The following is a 23,508-nucleotide window of genomic DNA, read 5'->3' on the forward strand; positions in this document are numbered from 1 at the left end:
GAGAACCCTCTGCTTCCAATTAATATTGATTGATAACTGCAGTGAGATGGGATATTGGTTGGCCGGACTGACAATTATTTTAAATTTAAAACACTAACATAATGTACATTAATATGAATATTGCTAAATCATATACACAGATATCTATATACACAGCCCTAGTCCTCCGAGTCAAGCATTAGAATCACTCAATCTCTGGACTAACTCCTAGTCTCTTATCTGCCACCAGAGAGGACTATTACTTTGACAGTCTATATTATGGTTTTAATTTTAAATTAGTGAAGAGCTGGGCAATGCACTACTACTTTTGAAATACTATTCCATTATCTAAATAAAGAATGTTTCTAGGCAATGTGTGTCAGTCATTTTTTCTTTTGTTCAGTTGTCTGCCATTACTTCTAGTTGGATTGCCTTAGACTAATCTAAACAATTCTTCTCTCCCTCTGCTATGCTATTCAAGTATTTCTGGGGAGTTATATTTCTCACTTTCCTTATGGATAGATTGTTGACCCTTTCCTCACATTTGAGTACTTACTTCGGTGACTAGTCACACTGACTTCAATCTGGCCCACTATCATTATTTAGCCAAGGTATACATACTGGTATCTAGTTCTTTAAATTTGTTCTTATAAATCAGGGGTCAGCAACGTTTGGCATGCGGCTCGCCAGGGTAAGCACCCTGGCGGGCCGGGCCAGTTTTATTTACCTGCTGACGCGGCAGGTTCGGCCGATCGTGGCCCCCACTGGCCGCAGTTCACCATCCCGGGCCAATGGGGGCGGCGAGAAGCGGCACGGGCGAGCGATGTGCTGGCCGCGGCTTCCCGCCGCCCCCATTGGCCTGGGACGGCGAACCGCGGCCAGTGGGGGCCGCGATCGGCCGAACCTGCCGCGTCAGCAGGTAAATAAACTGGCCCGGCCCGCCAGGGTGCTTACCCTGGCGAGCCGAGTGCCGAACGTTGCCGACCCCTGTTATAAATCAATCCCTCTAAAACTAGTGTCTGAATTCTCTCCAATTTGTCAGCATCTTTCTACTCTTCAGATACATATTTCATCTAATGTCCACTTGCACCAGGTGGTGTTTATACTTCTCTCAAGTTATCATCTGCTATATACAACTTTTTTCCTTGCGAAACATGGCTGGTGTGTGTAAGGCTGCTTTGACTATTTGCTGCCTTTGCAATAGTGGTGTGCCACAGCAATTACAACTACACATGTACGCCATCTGGTCAAGGACTGTCAGCAAAAAATGCGTTGCAAATTATGTGTTATTGCTTTTTAAATAGCAGTTTTCAGTCCACATTAAGGATAAGTGTCCTACTAAATTCCAAATTCATACTCAGTCCTCTAGTTTGTAAAGTGGATTGATGTTTTAATACAAAAATATTAGGAGCAGAACTTGAAGAGCGGCAGAAAAATGATCCGTTGGTTAAACTCAGGCTAATGTCTATAATGATTTATTTAAATTTAACAGAACCAAGGTTGTTCAATCTGGGGCTCAGTTTTGCTCCTTCTGCTTTTCATGCATTTTTATGAGAATCATACTGCAAATTCTATAGTCTAGTTACTCCAGTATTAGAACATATGTCATGATATACATAGACAGAAAAGATTCTACCATCTGAAATTAGTGCAGTATAAACTAAGAGCAATGTTTATCAATACGTTACATGCTCAGCCACCTTCACTTGTATGAAGATTTTCGGTCTTCAAGATAAACCATTCTGACATGATTGTATTAATGAACCAGTACAAAGGAAATACTGCATACCCACATAGCAACTGAGCAGAGTTTGTGAGGCACAATGTTGCACCAATATAAGAACATCTTTTATCAGGGGATTTCAAAGTAGTTCTCAAATGTTAATTAAGCCTCAGAATACCACTGTGGATAAGCATTGCTTACAGACTTGTAATCTGAGGCACGAAGATTCAGCAGTTTGCTCAAAGTAACAAGAAGTCAGACAGTGGCAGAATCTGGGAACTTGAGAATCTTGGCACATAGTCACCTACTCTAAACCATATTCAGCTGCCAGAAGGAGAAAGTGTTTTGATGCAGATGTTCATTACTTGCAGCTGTTTGTTTGCACCTGGTATCTGAAGGACATGTCTGGTACAAGGTCCCATGCTCCTTGATATTACACAGATGGGAATTGAAACATAAAATAAATTCTCTTGCATAAGTGCTGGGTTAATTCTGGCTAGCTCTCAGAGTTATTGTAGCTAAGCGGAAGTTCACAGAGTCACTGTATCTGCACAAGTGAGTGTGGTTTGAGGAGGGGATGGGGCAATACACTCAGCAATCTTTACAGCTGCTTCATGGACGTGTGCTATGAACTTTCATGATCACCAGTTTCTAGCTGCTAGTCTCCACGCATGAGTGATGGAGGCCAAGCATGTCCCTTAGCCCCCTGACCACCTCTATCCATCCACTGTGGACATGGAGCACACTTAAGCACATGCTCCTGTTTAGCACTCAAGACAAAAAGCCTCCCAAAATATCTGGCCAGACAAAGGGTGAGAGGCTGCGATATGTTCCCAGTGTCAAGAGACCTACGCCGGACAATAGAAGGCTTTGTCCTTAATTTCCTATGTATTTATTGATCAATATTAGGAAATAAATTAAAAATTATGTTTAAGGGAGCCATATTGCTTACAAACGCTTATTCTCAAAATGTTACAGACACTGAAAGGAAACACATCTTTTGGTGATTTTTCAAACAGTTCTACTGTTCCTAACCCTCCCCCAAGGAACATAAGAATGGCCATACTGGGTCAGACCAAAGGTCCATCTAGCCCAGTAGCCTGTCTTCCGATAGTGGCCAGTGCCAAATGCCCCATAGGGAATTAACAGAACAGGTAATCATCCAGTGATCCATCCCCTGTCCCCCATTCCCAGCTTCTGGCAAACAGAGACTAGGGACACCATCCCTGCCCATCCCGGCTAATAGCCATTGATGGACCTATCCTCCATGAATTTATCTAGTTCTTTTTTGAACCCTGTTATAGTCTGGGCCTTCACAACATCCTCTGGCAAAGAGTTCCACAAGTCGACTGTGCATTGTGTGAAGAAATCCTTCCTTCTGTTTGTTTTAAACCTGCTGCCTATTAATTTCATTTGGCGACCCCTAATTCTTGGGTTATGAGTAAATAACACTTCCTTATATACTTTTTCCACATCAGTCATGATTGTATAGACCTCAATCATATCCTCCCTTAATCATCTCTTTTCCAAGCTGAAAAGTCCCTGTCTTATTAATGGATGTTTCTAGTTGTTGGCTCTGTATGGACTCAGCAAATCAGACTTATTTGGCAGCTAGTTTCATTTGTGCAAGTGGTGTTTACATTAAACTGCTGTACTTTGGTCAATTGGGACAAATTCTTCCTTTTTCTTCCAACCCTAGCCTTATATCTATATGCCCAGCCATGCCACCTTCCAGCTAAATCTTCCAGTGCAAGCTGACAATTCTACTTTTGACTAATATAAGAGTATGTAATTTACCTGAAAGCCAAGAATAAACAGGACATACTTGATCATGAATAGAGTCCTAGATGGTAGCAACACAGAGCAATTACAGAGCTGCCAGAGGAATCATCATGTAGATCTCACCAGATTTCCAGCTGGCTGGGAGTGGTACTATTTTCTGAGAACCTTTAGAAATATTTCTACCAAAAGGTCACCAATCCTGGTAAACCCTGCTCTTTCTTCAAACTACAATTTGGAAACCTGCTCGGGTCAGCTGCTACCCTTGGACCCTGTGAACATCCCATACATTCAAGCGACTGTATTCTGAACAAGATTTTCAACAATGGCTCCTGTGGCCCGATATTCAGAAGTGCCAAGAACTAAACACTCCCATGGGAGTCAGGAGGAACTCAATGTGGTCAGCACCTTTGAAAATTAGAACATTTACTTCCCTCTTTATGCTCACTATCTTCACTTTAACTAACCACTAAGCCTCATCTCTGTGGAGTTGTTGTGGGGGATTCTCTCATATCTGTGAGCACTTGTGTCCCCACAATAACCCTTAACCTACTGCCCTGAAGTCAATAAGACATTCATATCAATGGGAGAAGGACCGGGGCCATAGAGGACACCTCTTTGCGCACTGACTTTCTGTAGAATTCTGATGTATATTGTTTCCTTTCCACAGTTTTACTGCAGTTCATCCGCTAGATTCTCAACATGGATTAGGATTGTCAAATTTCCCCCAAAGCCACATCTCTGACACAACAGCAAATTCTAACAGCCTCCCACACTGGAATGGCATTGTCTGGAACTATCAGGTTACATTATATAATGTTCCGGATGTATTGAACTTAGATAGTTAACAAATGTTTTAGATCTTAGTAAACATAAGAGATGCTGATAGGAAAAATGAGGTGAGAGGAAGGGGAGCATGAATAAATCGAGAGAAAACTCCTTAAGATCTCTTTGGTAGTGGAGAAGTGACATTTTGTTCTAGAATTTATTTTTAAGCCATTTCTCTAAGCATGCCAATTAAAGACCAATACTTTGAGCGCATAGTATAACAAAAATGAAATGGTATATTTAAGTGCTTTGTTAGTTTTCCCTCCCCCTCCCTCCACACTTGAACTTTATAGTTTTATTATTTTTGATTTTGAACATCAGAAAATGGCATCATGCAGCATATAGCTGCTTGGCCTTGTCTGCATTATTTGTTCTAGACAGGAATTTTCTATGTAATTGTAAATCACTCCTATACACAAATGAGGTGAAGAGAAATCATAATCTTACCCCAGACCTACATCAGCTGTGATGTTGAGTGCACAATTATATTTCTTTTTTAACTTAAACAGGCACAATCTAGGAAGACAGAAGGAATGGATTTGGACTCAAGGTATCTGGGTGCTATTCCCAATTCTGCCATTAGCTGACTTGCTGTGGACTCTTGGACAAGTCACTTTCCTTCTCTGTGCTGCTGCTTAACATGGAAGCTCTTTACGGAAGGGACTGCCTCTTCTGTGTTTGTACAGTGCCTGGTATGAAGGGAGTCCTATCTCAGTTGAGGTCTCTATGCACTAATGAAAATCATGAATTTAGTTACCACAATTCAAGTCAACATATTCCAACGTTCACCACACTATGGTATCTGAGAAAGAAGTTCTTTTTCATTCAGTGTATAGAAAAAAAAATATCCTGGTGTCTCAGATTCCAGAGTGTGTGAGCTATTGGTAAATGATGGAGTTTAGTTATAATCTATATATGTGAATATGCCCTGCACTTTATATAATGCCTGATATTATGTAGGTATTTCATTTTCCAAGCAACAGCACAACATTGCCTTTGCTATTTGTCATACATTTGTTTCCTGTGTTGTACATCTTACTGAAGTCTCATCTGTATAGGCAGCTGACAAAAGCATCTAGCTTATACAAAAGCTCAATGGAGTTTCAGCAATAAAGAAAAAGAGGGAAAAATCATAGAACATGATGTTAAAGGTCACAGCCACCATTGGGGGGGGGGGGGTCTCACTCCCACAGGCAGCTCAGATACCACAATATCAAAGCTCTATTAGAGAACCCTCACATTACTGATACTTTCAGTGTTGTTGCTATGACTGTGTTGCTAGGGAAGTGTCCGGCCAAAAACCAGCTCCGAAAGGCACAGCATGTGAATTTGAGGAAAGCAGTGATATATTAAGGTCACCAAGGACCATATATTTTTCCTCTGTCTCCTCAACTGGATATTTAAAAAAATAAAAGTAACAAACAACCTCTAATAGGGCAATGAGAACTGAACTCCAACATATGACATTGCAGATTCTTAAGTGGCATAATAAGGAAGTAAGTACCAGTATCAGTCCATTGCATATTTAGCTAAAATGTTCTCCTTGGTGGTGAAGCAGGTCAGATAGATAATCTGACAACTATAGCAGACTGTGGCCTCTGGACATGACTAACAAATAACAACAGCTCCCTTTCTTCAGAAGTAGGGGAAGTGGCAGTGGTTATAAACATCACTAAGAAAGATTGAGACATGATTAGTATTAGTCTCAGTCATAACAGCCCATTATATCATTCACATAATGTTTGTAAACTGCTTGATAGATGAAAAGCACTAACTAATTATAATGATCTCTACATTTGGTTGGTAATAGCTATCTGCTGTACTAAACACAAAATGAAAGAGCTCTGTGGCAGATAGTCACAGTTGTGCATTATAAGGGAGCTGTTGCCTCTCATCCATTTCTCTGAACCTGGCATATGCCAGTTACTTCCTTTATAGAGCTGAATCCTATTTGCCTTAAAAATCACACAAATAATGGCATTGACTTCAATAGGTCAGGAACAAGCAGGAACTGGTCAGCAGGAGGGTGGAGGATCTCTATGGAAATTCTACAGCACAATGCTTGTTCCCTTTGTTGTAGTTTGTCTTGCAATACTACAGTGATCACCATTAAATCTGCCATTTGCTTTTCATACTGAGATAACCTTGTTTTAGTTCTTGCACTATTTTGCATAATCCCAATTGCAAGTACAGGTAAATTTGCAAATATTAAGGCAACTTTATCCATTTACCTTGGTCTATTTAATGATAGGTGGCAAATGAGTGTGAGAAATTCAGAGGAAGATTTATTTAATGTACATAAAGCTACAATCCCAGAATCAAGGCACTCTCAATGTGCTTACATATTGTATTTTTACCACATCCTGTGTGTTTTTTGTCTACTTAGACTGTCTCAGGGAAAGGGATTTATTTCCACAGAGCTTACTTTCAAGCCAGTTTATTTTCCTCCAAAAAAAAAAAAAAATCCCACCATTGCTATCACCCTTGCAGCATCAATGGTGGGAGCTCTACTGTAGACAAGCTGCTGCCACCTGCCAACTTTTAACCCCCATGTCTTCTCTATCTGCTCTGAGCACAATTAGATAAAATGGAATCTGATCCCTCCCCATCTAGTGTCCCATCACCAGCCATAGCGCTAAGGTTTGCATTCAGACACCATGCCTCTATTAAAACATCACATACAGATAAAATCAACTAGAATATAGTTGTATGGAAATTATATCGATTCATCTAGTACAGAGCCAGCGGTGCACACATTGTCAGGATGGAAACTTTAGTACAAAATTCTCTCATGAGAATGCAACAAACCCAGAATTTATAAAAAAACATTAGGGACTAAGCCAAAATTGCAATTTTTGAATACTTACAAAAAAGCATGAAAAGAGCTGAAACAATATTTTATTGAAGTGGTTACAAATGTGAATGGATTTGGTTTATTAATTGCTGTGTCTGGATTAGATACAGATTTTAACGGTCATCTAAAAAGTTGTTGCGTGCCTTACTAAAAAGGTCCCTACACACCACTGCCTGCTCCCTTTCGTGGCTTCTGACACAGACCCTCAGCTCTTGTTTCCTGGTTTCTGACTCCAGCTCAACCCACTAGGCCCTCATGTTCTGGCTGTGACATTAAATGATTTTCCTAAGATAATACTGAATTCTGAAGCAGAGCTGTGAATTGAGCCCAGATTTCCTAAGTCCCATTCAATGGTTTTAATTACAAATCCAAACTATTTCTGAATTATTTTTTTAAACAAAACTCCTGTCTGAATTTTGGTTACATACATTATACACATGAAATAGTGTCATTTTATTTAAACCCCATTTATCTTAATTCAATAACCCTCTTCCATTTATATTAACAGGTTTCTAGTTTAAGTAGCATGTAAGTTTTACCACCACCCTCCCCCTCTTCCCAGCACCAATTTTAAATTGAAGTGTGTTCTGATGCAGAAAAATTGTTATATAACTGTTAATTTATTTTCTTGACTTAAAACTATTTTATTCCTCCTGCTACATGGTTCCTTTCTTTTGCGTTTAGTGGGTCATTTTACACAAAATTCATCACTCTTCAATGATTTCCATACAAGAAAGTGAGAAATTCTGTTGTCAGTTGCACTGGGGGTTCTGAAGCTTAATTAATATTTGTAAAGTACTTTGCACTTTAATGGAGCCTTCCATAGAAAGATCTCAAAGTATTATTTTATTAATAACGGCCTCTCCCCTGGAAACTTCTATGTCATCTCCAAAGGAGAAGGAAAAACAAAGATAATGAGGGAAAAGTCCATCCAAATATATTACAACCTTAAGTAAATGTTTCAGATGTGGGGCAATGCATCGGGTAGGATCATTTTATTTTCTTGGTTTTCCCATACTGATATTCTCTAAAACTGAGTTGGTTCACACATATGGCTTGTCTGCACAGTGGGGTAATGTGCTTAGTTAGGAGGATGGGTGGGGGAGTGACTTTTAAAAGACTTACATGCTGCGCATTAATGGGTTTATGTAGACCCTGCCGGTGTGCACTAATGGTTCTCTAGTGCTCTTTAAACAATACTGCATTAAAACCCATAGGGTGTAAAATGCTGAATAGCTTGTTCTGGTTTTTCTACACTATAGCAGACAGTGGGTTTTGATGTGGACAAAGCGGCAAAATGATGACAGACAAATGCATGGAATTAAGTAGCAGGCCACAACTTTTATGAAACCAACAGGGGAGAGATGCTACCTGCTCATCAGCCATACTCTCCTATACCAGGCATTTAATTGGTTCCAGTGTGGGGGTTATAGGGCTCCTTATGATACAACCTGTAACTAGCACCAGAGTTATATGGAAAAAGAACCATGTAACCCATAACACAGGGTAGGGTCTCCTCAGCTTACCCCCTAGGACTCAGCTCTCTCTGAGTCCTTGCACTCTCCCCCACAAGAGGGTGCAGCAAGGTGGGGATCTCCATCCTTGAAGGCCACAAGGTCCAACCCTCTCTGGCAGATGAGTCAAGGCCCAACACCAAATTCCCACGTCCTTTACCTCTGAGAAGCATTCATTTGATTCTCTTAACTGCACTGGAATCCAGCTGCAAGTTGCCACATACAACTCCACCCCAGTACCTCAGTTAGGTACTAAGTGTGTTCCTACTCAATTCACTGTGGCTTGAAGGTGCTGTGAGGAGGGTGAAAACCTCCTTGGTCTACTGTCAATTGGTGCATGGAAGAAATAATTCCTTCCTAACCCCCTAGACAGGCATTCAGCTAGACCCACAGCATCTGTCAGGCCAGGTTTCCATTCCAAGTTCAGGTGGGCTGCTGGAACAGAGCCAAAAGAGGCTCCAAATGATCCTTGCACTGAGTTAAATCCTTTCCCCCAGCTGGTCAGTGGGTGCCAGAGATTCTCAGGGGGAGGAGCTACCTATCGTACCTCGGTGAGTGTGTCCCGTCCCCCCCTGCTATTGCAACTGTCCACCTTTCACCACTGGCCACATCAAGTTCCCCCACCCATAGATGTGCGTGGCACTTATTCAAACATGACACAGAAAATGTCTCCTGCGGAACATTCAGGAAATAAAACAAAACTATAACTTATAGCTTTAAAGATATGCTAGGAATTCTTCAATTTTATATGTTGAAAGTTTAATTTTTTAATGGGAGTTAGCACTTAGATGTTATGCCTTGAGGAAGGGACCATCTTTTCATTGTGTATACACAATGCCTAGCACAATGGATTACTACTCCCTGGTTGGGGCCTCTAGGCACTACTCAATACAAAAACATAAATAAGCACAAACACCATACCAGATTAAAACACAATATGGGTTTTTGGAAGAACTATTTTCAAACAGAGCATTAGGCATATTTATGAAGCTTATGAAGTTGACAAGTTAAAGCACACTTTTATCAACTGAAATTTCCATCATCTTTCATGAATCTAAGCTAGTATTAGATACAACATATATAAGTAGTATTAAATGGGCTGAAGACAAATACATTTTTCAAAGGAAAATAAAACCACTGCATTTCCAGTTACTCATAGAAATTGAAAAGAAAAGGAACTTTGTGAGGTGGAGCAATTCCTCCCCAAGAGAAAACGTGTTCTTCCACTGGTTTAATCAAAATGTCCTTTCATTTCCCTAAAGAGCCCTCTCTTGCTGCTTCAGCTGAATTTCTACTCTTCCTCTATCCTTCTACATGATGCTGTCTCAGAAGATTGTGGTCACATCTATACTTTATCATCATTGGAATCCTAGTAAAGTAGGATTCTTGGACATTTGATGCGTGTGTGCATAATTAGAAAATGATTCAGCTGTGTATTCCTCAAGTGTCTTTTAAACTCACTGAAAGTTTAGACTCCTTTTTGAATATTCTTACTCACATGAGTAGTTTTATTGATGTGAGAAGCCCCAGTTAATTAAACCAAACTAATCATATAATTGAGCATTTGCAGGATCAGGCACTTCGTTATCTACTAATTTGTATTTAAATTATGTTTCTTTATTGCAAAGATATTAAAATCAGTACACTCCATTTAAGGATCCAGTGTGACCAGCACTGAAGCAAACAATAAATGTAGCAAATAGCTTTCATTTAAGTTGAGTAGAACCATTCTGACAAAATGCAAGATGACAGAAGCTCATTTAAGTTGTGACAGGTATGCTATGATATTTATTCAAAATTATTATGTGCTGATGAATATCTGTCATATAAATATAAATTTACCAAAACCATTCATTTTCCCAATTACCAGTGGGAAATCATGTATAAACACCAAAAGTATAGTATGTAACAACTAACATCTTAGTTATTTTTCCTCTGGCAACATCTGCTCAATCATATACCTGTAACCGACATATTTTAGTGGGTATTAACATCTAAGTTCAATGAAAACTGAAAGCATTCAAGATTTATGAACACGTAGTTCTCATGGGAGATAGTTTTGAAATGTTGGAGGGGAATAGATGGGTGAGGAGATTAAGAAGTGTAGAGCTGAACTGTTCATATCCCACATCACTATCTGAATAGACAGAAGTGACCAAAATGTTTTACCCTCTGACTGCTACTTGGTGGCTGATGTGAAATGGAACCTCAGCCCATCACTTTGTAATAGATATCCATATGACAAACACCATCTCTGGAACTGACACTCTAGACAAGTTTCATTCCAGAAGCCAAAGGACTGAATGGATGCAGAGAATGAATTACCTTCATAGATATGGGACCTTTCACAGAGTCTCTTGGGGATAGTAAATATGGTACAGCAAAGGCAGTCTATTTCACAAGCGACTTTAGAGACATTGTGAAAATGGGTCCCTCCCTCCTTTTTTTAGTCTACCCATTAAAACATAATGGCACTGAAGTGTCACCTGTGACCATCTGGAACAGGATTGTTACAGCTTCTTTTATTCCCAATTTTAATCCACTTGGGAAGGGAGCAAACACAGTTAGGGATGTGCTTCAATGTCTTTCTCTTCCATGTTCCCTCAAAAATAAAAACCCCACAAACAAAAGATGGTCCTACTAGAACGAGGGACAGAACTCTACAATGACTGATGCAAATCCTTATCCATTCTGATCAATTCTTTTGAATACTTCTGATGCAATTTTAGCTTCAGTGTTACACTGAGGGCTCACCCCCACACTTTTTACCCAAGAATGTGTTCCCTTGGAATGATAATTTAAACCCTAAAAATATACTGGTGCTAGAGGAAGAGGAACAATCTGAGTAACCTCCATCCTCCCCTGCTAAAGGCCGTCATTCTCTCCTTCTCCACTACACAATTAAATTTTAAAAAGCTGCCCATCCTGCAAGGCTAGGATCCAAGTGGGATTAATTGAAATAGAGCTGCCTTTGCCCCAAATCATGGTTTTCTAAGCAAGCACCACCTGTTTTACTAGCAGTCTCTTATTGAGGTTTGATCCCCCCCCCCCACAACTACTTTAAAATACTCATACTCCAGCCCTCCCCTCCCATTCAGTGAAGGAAGGGGCTGTGAGAGGAGCACACTAATTATATCCTGATTGGTCCTGCAGTCTGCTCTGGCTCCTGCACACTTGTGGCCAGGGGAAGGAAAAAACAGTGTAGGATGAGGTAAGTGCTGTAGGAATACTGGGCGGTGGAGGGATGTAAGTTCTTAAAGTCCCAGAACCTGGGGTCATGTGATGAGATGCTGTCAGTTTCCATTAAAACAAGAGTGTTTAGCTCATGTTTGCAGAGAAGAGCTTGAGAACGTGGACCCAGAAAGCTCAAACACACCCACAAGTACCCAAATGTATTAAAAAAAACACACTCATGATTTTCTGCAGCCTGACTTAAGATTTTTGAGCACTGTAAAAATATGTTACAACTTAAGGGGGGAATGTAGCAAAGATGTATTTATTTTTACTGGGAGAAAGTCTGCCTCTCAGAGTCTGATCCTCTGTGACCTTCCTACTGTCTTCCTCTAGTTCTGCAACTGTACAGGCAATTCCTTCAGGACCCCACTAACTAGGCAAGGAGACACCTACTTTGTATTATACCTGAATTAATATGTTCCTTTCAATATCTAGCCTTCCTGCACATCTGTTTTCCTGCAGACAACAACAACATTGGCAACAAAATTGAGCATCCCCATACTGCAGAAGTAGTTTCTGGTTTCATTGTTCAGATTTTCTTGTTGCAGTCTAAAACGAGAGCACAGTGCACATTGAACCAGATGACCGAAGGGGTGCTTTTAGATCAGGTGTACATGGAAGGCATTAAGTCATACAACACTTATAAAGGCAAGATTCAGGAAGTACCCGATGGCCAAAGATGACATAGAAGAACTACACCAACATGTCATTTTTCTTTCAGTGGTAGTAAGCAAGGAAGAATTTATCCTACTCATGGAACTCCTGGAGCACCTGCCAGGTGTATACAGACTCACAGGGACCATTGCCAGCCAAAAAAGGCACTGCGTCTCCTAGTGCTTCATGTTTTCTTTGAGGAAACAGAAACCAGGTGTTTCATTAGCAATAAGGAATACAAACAGAGGTGCCAGCATTAATGCAGTGGCACTACCATTTGTCTTCTAGCTTCTTCCAAGAGGCAACTACAGACTTTGGGAGCCCCAGGTCACTCCTCAAGCTAGGCCCCTCCTGACACCTGATCCTTTTTCTCCATTTTCACTCATCATATTACATCAGAGAGAGTCCCTGGTAGAATTAAAGAAAATTAGCATTCACGTGTAATTGAGAATGACTGATGGCATAAACAGCTGGGAATCCAGAGCCAGGATGTGTGCAGCAGGCATTTGAATGGCACCTGTGGTGATGATCTATCCAGTTGTTTATCCAAGATTGATTCAGGATTAGCTCACTGAACCAGCATGCAGTACCAGGAGACTTTGAATGTACTAAGTGTAGATACCATTGCTAACTTGAGAACTGGACTTAGACGACTAACCTGCCTCATCTTTGTTTTCTGTGCGTGTGTTTAAGTAGTATTGTGCAAAGCCTTCCAAGCATATATTGGGTGCAGTTTATTCTTTTAGTAGTACAATAATTAGATGCACTTAGTGTTGTAGTATTTTGTTTGTTATATTCTGAAAAAAGGGACTAAAAACTAAAAGTCAAAGGCAGATTGTTAACACATCACTGAATAGATTTTGGAGCTAAGTACCATTTGGCTTCATAAAAGGGAGATGTTACAGTATATGTGGGCTGTAGGAGGGTTATATATGGAAAACAAATGTCAAATCTCTATTTTTTCCCTCAAACAAAAAAAGTCTGTAAAACTAAGAAAAAATGAGAGTAAATCTCTTAAAGATAGTTCACTTCCATTGGATAAGTTATGTGAGCATACCAGTACATTGGTGTTTATTTTTAAATGGTTAGGATTTCATAAATAAGATTAGAAAAATATACACTTTGTTACTCTATGAAAGGCAATTGTAACACTTTCAAACACTGTAGTTAACATTTCTTTTTCCAGCACTACTTATAGATATGGTAACCATATGTTTCATATTCACACATCAGGTTTTTAATCACTTGCATAGAGGTGTTAAAATACTAAACAGCTCTATCCAGCTCTGACATCTTTAATTTACAAGTTTGAAGTCCAGTCTTGCAGTTCATATGCAGGTAAATGCTCATTAACTCCAATTTTGATCTGCACTGACCAGGGGAAATTGTTTAATAAGAGTATATTCTTGGTTAAAAAGCTCTTTATGGAATTTTGAAAGATATTTTAGCAAATTTAATTTAAATGGCTGCAGAATCAGACCTTTGGCATCTTTATTAGATATGGACAATAAACAATAACCTATCATGAAAGGCAGAGTGACCTAGTCAGCAGATCACTGGACTGGGCCTCTGGAGACCTGGTTCTATTTCCAGCTTTTCCACTGGCCTACTGCATGATTTTGGGCAAATCACACAGCCTCTGTACCTCAGTTTCCCACATCTGCAAAGTGGGGATGATTGTTAAGGAATTTTTTTTTGTATGTACTCACATATTAATAGTTCCAATATAGCATTTTTCATCAGTAGATTTCAAAGCACTTTCCAAAAGATACAGATATCATATAGCTACGTAACCCAACTACTCTGAAACCAGCTACTTTGTGTCTTATGCCAAATACTTGAAACGTCAAGAGAAAACCTTCGTTTCTTGTCCCATTGCTGCTTCAATTGCATTTCTGACCTGAGTCCTCCCCTATGAAGAATGATAAAGAAAGGGGGTACATCTATTGGCCCGTTTTCAGATGTGATAGCATCTGATATGCCCATGCTGTAGGAATGAGTCACTCAAAACAAGGGGATAAAGAAGCCTTTTAACATTGGGATAAGCCCTGTACCAGGAATATCTCAAGAGCCACCCTATCCCAAAAGGATACATCAGCACTAGTAGCCAGAAAACCACAGACAGAACTATTTTTCTTAAAAACCAATAACAAAACCCCACTGACCCATGCTCCCCCCCATCTGAAACTTCAAAATATATATAAATAATGCCTTTCCCCCACCCACACAGTTTCCTCCCCACTGCCTCCCCCTCCTGCTGATAAAACAATTACTGTTTTTGAAGAGGAAAAGCATCCAAACATAAGTTATGCAGCGACGTGCTTCATGAAAAGAGATGATACAATGTTTGTGTGCTATAGAAGGTTGACAAAAAAAAGAAGTGATCATTCCACGGATAACTATTTTATTGGCATCTCTGAGAACACATTTCTCTTATTGTTAACGTTCTAAAGTACAGCAGGTTCTTTAGGCTGCAGATGTTTCTCTCTAAAATGTAATAAGCCACTAAAAATGTTTTTATAAATAATGAGGTGAAGACCAAACATTAGAAAAAAAATGTAAAGTTGACTGCAGTGTGAAGAATCTCAACAATAATCAACACATCCAATGTGTGGGCTAGATTGCAGCTGACCTTGCATAGGCGCACAAGAGAAGGAGAGAATTCAAGGAGCTTTTTGCCCTCTTCCCTCCCCTCCTCCCCACATTGTAGCAGGGCAAAACTTAGCACTGTGACTGTACCACCAATGAAAACATCCCTAAAAGGGTGGGATGTCTGGCCCCAGAAGGCACTGAGTTACCCTCCCTGTGTCACTTCCTACCACTGCTTTTCTCTCTCAGCTTCTGTTCCAAGATAAGATGAAAAGAAAAGTAAACCAAACTATCAGCCCCAATGGGGGATGATAGTCTAATTCCCTCAGGGAGGCTTCTCTCATGCCTTTGACAGGAGCCTTCAGGGTAGGTCTTTCCTCCTCCCCAGCCTTCCCCCTTCGGTGCTGGGTTGCTCCCTTTTCATCCCTTTCTCACATGCTCTGAAGGGCCAGAGGGTCAGGGCTACCTGGGCCCAGAACTGTCTTTTAACCCCTTCTGACCCAATGTGGGGTTAGTATATCCCATCGCAGGCCCCATGGAGGAAGTACAACCTGAATTTTACATTGAGGCACCAAGGATCTCTGGGAAGAACAATGCACTGTTGTGCAGATCCTAGGCCATTCCTGAGAAATGCCTTGCACTGTGCTACTCTCTGGCAAAGTGGCTGCCAGATGGAGGGATTTCCTTCGGTCCCTGACACCATTTGGTACTCTCTCTTCTTAAGTTCTCTCTCTGACTGCCATGGGCTACTCTTCCTCACAGTCTGCTTTTACTCTTCAAAATGGGTAGACACTACAGGGTGGAATTAATATTACTTCTTGCTAGGGACGTAAACCATACCTGGTCTCTAATCACTGAACATTTTAAAGATTACTGTTACCTCATTCAAGATCTACAGTTAGGACCTCTGTATTCCTAGAGCTAAAACATTGTGCATTGAATACATATAAGGACTAATAACTCACCATAACTGTAAATACACCACTGACACAAGGCATATAGGTAATGCACAATTACTACAATGTGAAAATTCCATGCTGGTATCTGACATTAAACATTGCAATATTAGTAAAAGCATAGTTTTTAGCAATTATTCAATTAAAAATCAAGTCAGGAAATGAAGATGGTCACATTGGCTATAGGATACATCTAAAATCAACAGAATGTGAACCACATATTTATGGACATATTATTTCTATTCCTTGTTATATGCGCAACACGGCTAAATTAATTTTGCTCTAGAAACCTTCCCTTCTGCATTTCCTGTTGTTGTTTTTTTTAAATATGATGTACTAACAGAGGTTTCCCACCCATCTCCCTATACAATCTATAAAATTGCTGGGAGAGACTATAATAGCAATAAGAAAATACTGATATTGACTAGTTTAGTTTTAGGGTAGCTTTGTTTCAATCTATTTCAGATAAATTCCATAGGAGGAAACATTCACCTCACTGCATGACAGATTAGAGACTTGATGTTCTATATTGTTTGCAGGAGTTGTGAATCTTTACACTGTGAAATGAGCTGGAAACTCCGCCCTCCATCTGCATAATTTTAGTTCCAAGAAAAGACTTGGACACACTACCATACTTTGAATAATGGTATCTTTATTTTCCCTCTGAAGTTACTGGAGTACCTGGAGATCACATAGGAAAAGTTAAAAATGAGGCATAATTTTAACTTAATCTAAGTTTTACACACAAGCCTTGTAAAAATGGTTATAGCACAGCTAGTGTTTGGCAACTGCATTCAAAGGGGCATGAGAAAGTTCTTTTAAAAGTTATTTACCACAAAGATGTAGGTTGTATAGGATTTTGATACATTAAATCCAAAATCCACATTAAGTTTGGAATTCAAGAGTCAAGAAATTCTTAGTTAGATTCTCACTGTAACTTTAACCTTGCCTCCTTCAATCTATGAACAATAGAGTCTGATTGCATGATTATAAAACAATTTGCAATACCATATTATACTGTATTATTTGCTACATAACATAACAGAAAGGAAAGGCACTTTTTTCTATATTGCTACTCCCATGAGTAAATATGTTGATTTGTGTTTAGCCTTTTTTTAAAAAATAAAATTGAGTTATCTGAGAAAAATCCTTAAAGCATCTTAATGCACAACATTTGATTATATTCCCACCTACACATGGACAAATAATAGTTTTATGAAACTTTCCAAAGAAACTTCACTTCTTAGTTGAGACCATGCATGAAAAGACTGCAATCCAAAAAGGTAATTGGGGAAGTTTTCAGAGACAGAAAATAAGACTTAATCCTGCTCGTTGTAGAGTGAGTAGCAAATGGAACTGACTTCATTGGTAGTAGGATTAGGCCCTTTGAATGAAAGGGCTTTTTTAGACTTTTTTTTTTTTTTTTACTAAAAATCACTCCCACAAAAGGTATAACAGCTTAGAGCTACTGTATAAAATGTACATGATGAAACTAGCCACCTTGATTTCAAAGACAATATCAACAATCAGTTTGTACTACTGGGTCTTCTCTGGACTCCCTAGACCAATTTGGGAAGAACAATGTTGACCACACTAGCCAGAGAGCGATTTGCCTAGTTATGTTGATAGAACTGCATATTGTTTCAGAGCCTGGTGCTATGCTTCCAGCTGCTCAACACAGTTCTTCTCAAAATCATGGAGACCCACCCTTATGGCACAGCACCATGCAATACAATCAATCACCAGTTACTCAAACGCCATGTCAGAAGCATCCATTTTGAACAGATTTTGTTTCAGGATGTCTTTAGAGCATTTCATCTGCCCTCCACGCTTACTATTGCTGGAGCTCAATTCAAAATATATGCCTTGTTCTGATAAACAGGTCTCAGGCATACAAATTACATGGCCAGTCTATCTTACTGGGCACAGATCAAATAAGCCTCAATGCTGACTGAGGAAGTTTTGCTAGGACTTCAGCATTGGAAACCTAGTCTTGCCATGTGATGCCCAGCAATCATCTTAAGTGTTGCAAATGGAAAGTTATCAGTGGCATATTAAAAAGCAGGTCCATGTTTCGCACCCATAGAAGAGTGGGGTGAGGACTACAGACAAAAATCAAAGCTTATTATACTGTTGACAGATACAACATTGCTTCCATATTTGGTGATGACAGGGCTTTCCTGGCATAGTACTTTATAAAATGAATCTCATGATATGGAAGCAATTAACATTTTTGGTATACTTCATTTAGCTTATTCTATATAATCACAGAAAAGAACTTTGTGGACCAGAAAGATGAGCTAAAATGTGAGCTCCTGATGGGTAAAACTATTGGAAAATATTAAACCAAATGTCAGTATGAACAAAAGTGGCACTAAATCTTTGTCTGTCTGTAAAAAGCTAATGCAAATAAATGAAGCCAGGGACATGTAGCTATAATTACAAAATGTTCTCTGGTATAGCTTGGGATGAATGTCCTCCATTTTTTTAGAAAAAAGTCAGAATTGGTGACTTTCATGACAGACAGAGTCCTAATTATCTTTATAACAAAACACAATCCTTCCCCTCATTGAACCCAAGTTATAAGTTTGAGACATTGGGCAAACATTACAATACAGTATAGTTAAAAAACTTTATGCAAACCAAATATTTAAAATGGATTTTAAAATTAAAAGTATCGTTAGCTAGGACTTTCTAGGGACAGAGGAATATAACTGCCATTATGGACCAGACCGATAGTTCACCTTAGCTAGTATCCTATCTAACCAGGGACCAGCATCAGATGAAGATGAAAAAAACAGTGATGGAAAATAGTGCAAAAACATGTTTATGGAGTAAATTTTTTAACCAAAGACAGTAAGTGGTTAATTCTGTCCTGAGACATGGAGGGGACTTACTATTTTTAATCTCTGTTTATTCTTATTACTCAAATAAGTGTCTAATTTTTTTTATCACTTCTAAGTTTTGGGGAAGCTCAAACTAACATGTGGAACTCACTGCCATAAGGTAATTATGTATTGTGTAAAAAAAATAAGTATTTTCTTTACCAGTTTTAACTGTGTTGCATTTCAATGTTATTGATTGAATCTTTGAATTGTTCTGGCCCATGACTACTGCTCCTAGGCACTATGGTATTACATAAATTATATTATTTGTATGATTCCAGGATTGTCATTCTGAACCCTAGGATGTCTGTAGAGTCAATGTGAAGCTGTGGAAGCAGCTACAAGCATGGATAATGATCTTTAAACAAAAGAGCTATCACTGGTTCAATCATCACTGGGTTTTGTGGTTCTCAGCCATGTGCACTTTTACAAATTACACCAATATGACAGCATGTGCATTCAGCTACTAGTAACTATGAGAAAAGGTAAATAAGAATCTAAAGTGGAATTCTTCAGAGCATTCATTATTTTGTACACTGCAGCTGCATCAGCTTTTTTTCATCCTATATCTAAATTGATTCGCCTAATATTTTTAATCTCTTCCCATATGAAAATATTTCCATGTCCCTAATCATTTTTGTTGCTCTTCTCTGGACCTTTTTTCTACTTCTACTGTAGACTTTGAGATGGTGTAGCTAGTTCAGCCCTGAATTATGCCAGCTTCCCCCTAGAAAGGCTATCCAGATTGGTTTTATAGTGGTGCTATATGAAGTGGTGCTTTATGAAAAATACCCTTTTGGTATCAATAACCTCTTGAACCTTGCCATTTAAACACTGGGTGAAATCCTGGCCCCTTTGAAGTCAATTGGAGTTTTGCCATTGACTACCATACAGTCAAGATTTTATCCAGTATTTCTCTCCCCACTCGTTTTTTTAAAACGGGTATGTGCATTCCTTCAGTGACTGTTATGATCTGGTTAAGTATCTTCTTGCACCTCCTTGCACCCAAGAGTGGCGTAGCAGCCCTCTCCTCCATCAGGCACCTCCTACTGAGGGTCACTCCGGGTCTGCAGTGCTCTGCCTGTTCCTGTGACTTGACCCTCCGGTCAGGTCACTTTAATGTCTCCACGTTTCAGGGCTAGTCAACAAACAAAATCAAGTGAAATTAACAAAAATAAAACAAGTGTACAGGTAACAGAGGGGGAATGGTTCCCGTTCTAGGTGTGTCAATATCTGGCCTTCCCTTTTTTCAAGAAGTGGCCATCAGGCAGCAGTCAGCTAGGGAGCTCTTGCCTTCGGTCATCCCTTTCTTCAGGATCTGAAGGTCTGCTCTTCTCCCTGGTTTGTCATCAATGGATCTGGGTCTCTTCCTCTTATGCTCCTCCCTCAAAACACTGACATTTCTCACAGATGTGACAGGCTGAAGACACCTGTGCCATTAACTCTCATATTGTCCAGTGTGGGGCTTGTATAACCCATCACAAACTTCATTGCTGAGCTCAAAGATTTTAATTTCCTGACTTTTTCACTTTGAGGTCTTTTCAACTGACTTCCTCATGATTACATTTAAATCACCCATTCTAAAGCTTTTAGTGTCACAGGACTCGTTTTGGCACAATTCCTCATATACGGCTGTTGACTAGCTGCATGGTAACTCTGTGCTACCAGTTCCCACTGCTACTAGCACAGAACTCCACACTTGCCCTGGGAACTATTCATAAAAGCAGCAGGCCTGCTGCTGCACCTAGGACTACCCTTAATTCTCATTTCCACCTATTATCCGCGCACATGTGTGTGTGTGTTTTCTAGCATTCTAACTTCTCAACCCCAACGCTCTCTCTGAGCTCTGTAAGAGGGGGTTATAGGGGTTGCTACATGCAAGTCTCTCGATGTTAGCTATCACACATCAAGCTGTTTATATAGACAAATGGTATAAAATTGTAAGGCAGGCCATTCTTCTTATATATGTAACCCCCAAGGAGATTGCCTAGATTCCTGGGGCTCTGTCTGCTGGCAGCTCGGGGGGGAGGGGGAGCCAAGGCAAACTCAAAGTCTGCCCGGCAACTAATAGGGAGTGAGATGCTCCTCCCAGGGAGTTCGGGAAAGGGGAGCAGCCATTTTTTGAGTCAGTCTGGAGCCAGCCAGGGCAAGGGCAGGACTGGCTGTGTGGGGAGCTAGTAAGTCCCAGGCCTGCATGCAGGGTTCCCCCTGAGAACTGGCCTCTAGGGACCTGAAAACAAGATCCCTCAGCTGGGTTTTTCCTTCTCCACTGGTGATTCCCAGTTTGCAGAGTTTTGCTGGGAAACTTCCCCAGCCAGGCTGAGTTAGCCCTCCAGCTCCCTAGATGACACCAGTTGGGGAGGGATAGCTCAATGGTTTGAGCATTGGCCTGTTAAACCCAGGGTTGTGAGTTCAACCCTTGAGGGGGCCACTTAGAGATCTAGGGCAAAATCAGTACTTGGTCCTGCTAGTGAAGGCAGGGGGCTGGACTTGATGACCTTTCAAGGTCCCTTCCAGTTCTAAGAGATAGGATATCTCCATTAATTAAAATTACATGGTCAGCTCTGCTCTCTGCTAGTTCAGGGCTGCTGTGTGTGTCTGGCTGCTGAACTAGGAGACTACAGTTTGGATTTTAGTACACCTTGAGCCCTGCACCCCTTCTTGGTGAGGGGAAATCCTGGGACCGAAGCAGCCTGATTCCTGCCAGAAGAGGATCCCTGCCAGCAGAGATCAACCCCTCTGCAGTGATTGAGGAGTCCAGAGTCATCTCTGAACCTGAGGATCATTCGTGGAATTTGTGAGTGCACCATCTTTTAGTTAGTCAGTCAGGGAATTTGTTTGGGGGACCCCCTACTCCCTGAACTGTGTCCTCAAGCCAGGGAGTAAGGGATTGGGGATTTTATAACCAGCTGCATATTAAACCTATGGAGGGATTTACCACCTTCTCCCATTTGTGAGTCCTTTGGGCTGTACTGAACCCAGTCAGCCACACTGCTAAACCACTGCAGAGAAGAATCTTGCAGTCATAGGTCATCAAGGGCCCCAACAGGACACTAATCTTACATTTGCTACATCAAGTCACGTGACTGGGGAAAGTCACAGGTATTAGCAGTGTGGGCACCAGTGAACCTAACAATAGTGTTTTATCCTGTTATGTTATATTTGTCTCCTGTTTAATATAATTATTGTGTTGAATATATTGTATATGTTTATGTTATTTCTTGGAAGTCTCCAGCTATCTGGCAAGTAAGTGGGGATTACCCTGTGGTTAGAATTTTCCTCCCAAGCTGCCCTGGTGACCCTGCTAGGAAGGAGCGAAGGGGGTGGAGGCACTGCCAAATAAATTAATAGGAAAAATAAAGAGGATACACCCTGCTGAGTGGGTGGCGGGATCCAGAAGAACCCAGATCTGTCCATCAAAACCTGTAAGCAGATTGGCATTAAAGAAGGTAACCGGGTGGAGAGGGGGCGCTACATATACAAGGCCTACCAGCATTTAATGGTGCAATTTGCCTCTTTTCACTCAATCACAATGTTTATCTGCACACAAAGAGTATATGAAAAAAGCAAGGATAAAGAAAGAGAAGCTATATAGGAATTTTTTTCTCCAAGCTGAGTTTTATTTCAGTGATTATGGAACAGATACAAGTCAAATCAATTAGACTGCTAAGGGAATAATTCGCTGTACCCCAGAGTTGTGCACTTGAGAAATTTCTATGTACTTGCTCCTAAAGTATATTTCTCTGTAAATGATTCTTGCAAATGTGCAAAGCTCTTTCAACTAGACTGTATTTATTTAAATTGTCTTCAGATGAGTATTAAAAGGGTTGGCGGTAATGAGAGAGAGAGAGAGGGAGAGAGAACACCACATTATAAAAACAGGAAGCAGTTGCAGTGTGGAGACTTCTGACCAAACTTTCTAAAGACAGCTGCTGATTGAAAAATAAAAATCCATATTCAAAACATTTGTGGCTCCTGTTATATTTTTTGTACAAAATTATAAGGTATTGGTGGGTAGGGGACAATTTCACCATAAATAAGACTGCTACAGGTAAGATATGATAGAAAGTCATTAACCCTAATGGTTTTTCATATCTCAAGACAATACGCCTTCACATTTTGCAAGGGACACTGGTGTCAGTTTGGAACTTCCCAAGATGGTGTTAACATTAAACATTAGCATTTTTGGTTTTGGTTTTTTTTTTAAAAATGCAGCCTCCAGTTTGCAGCTGCAATTTAGATAATTACTGAAAATAATGTTACTGCTTAGCTAGCTGGTCACGTTTACAAATCTGGTAGTCAAAGTGGTAGCATTTCTGCCCAAAGTTAAGTGCCCAAAGTTAAGTGCAGACACAAAATTATAGTATCAATTACATGCAGGAGTAAATTGTGCCCACAAAACATGAAAACCCATTAAAAAAAATCAGACTCTTAAAATATCAGTTTCTGATCATCATTATTTGTATTGCAGTAGGGCCTTTGAGTTCCAGTCATAGACCAAGGCCCCTATTAT

Source organism: Emys orbicularis, chromosome 1 (genome assembly GCF_028017835.1).
Source record: "Emys orbicularis isolate rEmyOrb1 chromosome 1, rEmyOrb1.hap1, whole genome shotgun sequence".
Lineage (NCBI taxonomy): Eukaryota > Metazoa > Chordata > Testudines > Emydidae > Emys > Emys orbicularis.